Source organism: Arachis ipaensis, chromosome B06, assembly GCF_000816755.2.
Source record: "Arachis ipaensis cultivar K30076 chromosome B06, Araip1.1, whole genome shotgun sequence".
Taxonomy (NCBI): Eukaryota; Viridiplantae; Streptophyta; class Magnoliopsida; order Fabales; family Fabaceae; genus Arachis; species Arachis ipaensis.
This window is the reverse complement of record NC_029790.2, coordinates 87,026,080-87,030,815: the sequence shown is the minus strand read 5'-3', so window position 1 is coordinate 87,030,815 and position 4,736 is coordinate 87,026,080.

Here is a 4,736-nt window from a genome sequence, read left to right as displayed (position 1 = left end):
CAATGGTGTTAACCAAAAAGTGCAGTGCACTCATTCAGAACAAGCTGCCTAAGAAGATGCCAGATTCAGGGAGCTTTCAGATTCCTTGCACTATTGGGGATATCACTTTTGACAAAGCTCTTTCTGATCTTGGCTCAAGTATCAATCTGATGCCATTATCTGTGATGCAGAAGCTGCAAATTCAAAAGCACAACCTACAAGAATGGTATTGGAGATGGCTGACAAATCTCTGAGGCAGGCACATGGGAAAGTAAAAAACGTCTTGGTCAAGGTTGGAGAACTATTCCTTCCTACAGATTTTGTAGTACTTGATATGGGAGGAGATGCAAATGACTCCATCATACTAGGAAGACCATTCCTGGACACTGGAAGAGTCTTAATTGATGTTGAGAGAGGTAAATTAGTCTTAAGGCTGTGGGAAGACTATTTGGTATTCATGGTTTTTAAACCTTCACCACTCTCTGAAGAAGGAAGTACTTGCATGCAATGCTCATTGCGTAAGCCTTCCCTTTTGGTAGAAACCCATACAATTCCCTCTGATATCAAACCTAAGCTTGGTGTTATGCATTCACCACCCACCAAGGAGGGAGAAAGTCCCAAGAAGAAGGTACCAAAAGGTTGGAGGAACAAAAAGATTCCCACTGAAGACTTCTCGCCTGGGATGAAAGTAGTATTCACTAGAAGTCCAGTCCTACCACATACAGTGAATAGGATCCTGTCTCTGGAGCATGTTGAGTTGATTCATGAGAGCACAAGAAAGAAGTTCACAGTAAGGGATAAAGCTCTGAGCCCCTATGACCTTCCTCCTTAGAGGAGCTGACCGTTAAACTAGTGACGATAAAAAAGCGCTTGTTGGGAAGCAACCCAACCATGAGTATCCTTCAGTTTTATTTTAGTTGATTTTTATTCTTTATTTAGTTTAAATTTTCAATATTTTTCACAGTTTTTCTATGTTTAATGTTGTTTGCGATCATTCACAGTGTTCAGAACAGGGACAGCAGAACTCAGAATGAAGAATAGAATGCCCTGGAGTACATTGACTCAAAAAGCTTGGGCACTAAATGCCAGGGAGGGTGTTTAGCGCCAGGAAGGAGGTAGAAGGACCTGGCGTTAAATGCCAGGCGGGCGTTTAACGCCTATCAAGGACCTCATTTCATCCCCTTATGGGCGCTAAATGCTAGTTGGGCGTTTAGCGCTAAACGCCAGTTGGGTGTTTAGCGCCACACATGGTTCGTCCCTTGCTAAAAAAAAAGAGGTCCCTTGCTGGCGTTAAACGCCAGGACTGGCATTTAGTTCCCAGTATGCAATTTTGAATACCCACTTTCCATCAAGATCACCTTCCATCCATCAATCAAATCCCACCCTTCTTTCCACTCACACTTCACCCAATCACCACTCCTCTTTCCCATCAATCTCTCTTTGCCATTAACCAATTTCAAATTTCATTTCCCTCCCACCCTTACCCCCATAACCGAACCCCTTACCCCCCACGTCTATAAATACCCACTTCCTTTTCACTTTCATCACACCTCTACTTACCTTCTCTCTTCTTATTCTTTCATCTTTTCATTCACTAGCCTCTTCCACTCTTCCTTTCCACCCACTAACCATGAGCACCCCCTCCTTCCACTATCTTTTTCTTTTCCTTTTCTTAGTATCGCATTATTTTCTTCCTTCCTTTCTTTTCTATTTCCTCTTTTACTTTGTTCAGAGACGAGCAAAAATTTTAAGTTTGGTGTTGGGCGCTCCACTTTTTCCCTCAATTTTATTATCCCCATGGCACCCAAGACTGGTAAATCCTCCTCAAAGAAAAGGAAAGAGAAGGCCCCCACCTCCGGTCCTTATGATTTCACCCGATTCTTCTCGAAGACCCACGAGGATCACTTCCATGAGATAGTGAGAAAAAAGAAGGTGATCCTTGAGATCCGCTTCGATCTGAATCTGGATGAGTATCCAGAGATTCGGTACCAGATTTTGAGGAAGGGGTTAAGAATTTCTGACCAACCACGTGACTGAATAGGCATGCTTATGGTCAAGGATTTCTACGCCAACGCTTGGGTAACGTACAAGCATGCACAAGGCGTGAACCCCGACCTGAAGAACTGGGGTACCATGGTCTGAGGACTAATTATGGAGTTCAGCCCCGAGAGTGTGACGGAAGTACTACAGTTCCACCATCCAGAGAGGACCCTCATTCCTACACTCATAGAGTCAACACTGACCAGAGACTGGACCAGGTCCTTACGGATATTTGCCTTCCCAGAGCACAGTGGAGGAGGGATGCCAGAGGTCAGCCGTTCCAGCTGGGTAGGCATGACCTCAAGCCGATTATCAGAGGATGGTTGGAGTTTATTCAGCACTCCATCATCTCCACAAGCAACCGGTTCGAGGTTACAGTAGAGCGAACAGTGATGATCCATTGCATCATGCTTGGCAATAAAGTGGAGGTGCATCAGGTGATTCCTTAAAAGCTCTACTGCATAGTGGCAAAGGCCTTCACCTCGACTAGATTGGCTTTTCCTCACCTCATCTTCTGCATGTGTGAAGCAGCTCGAGTTTGTATTGATGGAGATATCCCTGTTGAGGTTGATAGGCCTATCACTAGGAAGGGTATGAAGTATGCTAGAGAGCATGGGCATGCACCACCACAAGAGCCAGTTCCACCACCTCAGCAGGAGTTTTCGGAGATGCCTCAGGGAGTTTACTTCCCTCTGCATGACTACTGGGACCAGTTGACCACATCTATAGGGAGCTGACATCATCTGTTGATCAGTTGAGGATTGAGCATCAGGACCACTCAACCCTCCTCCACCAGTTGGTGGAGGAGCAGCGGAGGCAGGTGAGTGACATAGATGAGCTGAAGCACCAGAGAGAATTCCTAGGAGGGAGTAGCAGCCGCCATGACTGAGGTGGTTGAGTTTTTTTATCTTCTGCTTTCCTTAGTTTCTGTTTTTCAATACTTTATCGTGTTTCCTGTCATTTACTTGTTTGAGTCGTTGCATGATCATTAGGAGTAGTTTATTAATTTCTAGTTTAGTTATTTATTCTTATATTTTTTTATTGTTTTAAAAGATGTCTCATGTATTGATTACCAAGCTTAAAAAAAAAGAAAAAAGAAAAAAATCAAAAGAAATAGTAAAATGCATGAGGTTTGAGTTCTATATTATGAGAATTTTTTACTTACTTTGATGTGGTGGCATTATCTTTACTTCTGAATGTATGAATAAACAGTGCATATTTGATATTAAAGTTAAGAATGTTGGTTTTTGAGGCATAGGAACTTAGAAAAGTATTATGGCTTCTCTAACTAAGTAAGACATTGATCCTTGAAGCAAAATAAACAGCAAAAAAAAAGAAAAATAAAAGAGAAAAAGGTCCAAGCCTCTGTGCATCAATAGTTAGGAGGGTCAAAATTGATCTAAAGCTCAAAAAAGTGGTTTTTCCTAACCATATGCTTGTGGTGGAATGTGTCAAGAAACTCTTGAGACAAAACACTAAGAGTTGTGACCAATTGCAATTACAGAGTATGCCAAAGGTTCTGAGCACCACTGACTGAGAGAAATTAAAAGAAAAATAAGAACTCAAAGAGTTCCTCAGTTAAGTACTTGTGATGTTCTTGTATCAAGTTAAACTTGAGAACAAAACACTTAGAGTCACGACTAGGCTCAAGGTGCAAAGCACCAAAAGAAAAGAAAAGAGAAAAAGTTATGTTCAAGAATCAATTAGAGCCTAAAGAAGAGAATCCCTAATATCATCCGGATTATAGTACTGAGAAACATCAATACTTCTGAGCTTCAAGGGATAATGAGATGCCAAATCTATTCAGAGTTATAGTATCATTAGCCCCATTTGGTACTTAGACATGACCTTAAGGGAATACTCAAGTCTTGGGCATTTTTCTCTTCTTTTCTCAGTCCTAAATTGTTTTAGTTGCTTGAGGACAAGCAACAGTTTAAGTTTGGTATTGTGATGTGTGAGCATCTTATACCCTTTTTTCCTCTATTTTCTAGTCATTTTTAGTTAGAATTTATTAAGTTTTATATTATTTTAGTGCAAAAATCTTCTTTGGATGCTACTTTGAGTTTTCTGGTGTTTTTATTATTTCAGGTGAAATTCGGAGCAAGTTGGCAGAGTTTTGAGCTAAAAGGAGAAGACTTGGAGATGCCCCTACTGGGGCGTTTAGCGCCAGCAAGTCTACAAGTTAGCAACGCCTGTGCCCTAACTGGTGTTTAGCGCCAGGTAGTCCGAAGCCAAGCCCACACTTTGGAGCATCTCTAGTTGGATTTAGCCTTTATTAGTTATCTTATCTTTTATTTTTGTAATTTTTATTTACAAACAATATCTTTTAGTTTTAGGATTAAATATTTTATTTTATTTTATTTTCAAATCAAATTAGTTTAGATATAAAAGGAAAAAGATTCATCTAATCTGGAGACCTTTGGATCTTTTCTCTTCGGCACTTTTTAGAACCCTAGTTTTTCTCTATAAGTCATGAGCCTATAAACCTCTTTGGTTAAGGTTATAAGCTTTGTTTATTTCTATGGATTAAGACTATTACTTTTCTATTTTAATTAATGTATTGATTCAATTTCAAGGATTACTTTCATTCTTAATTTTATGAATCTGAGTGAAACGAGAGTATGACCCTCATTCTATATGCGTTTATGTGTTCCTTGAGAGAGGCCTCTCACATGAACAACAGCTTGAATGAGGGTAATTAGGATTTTTGTAGCCAT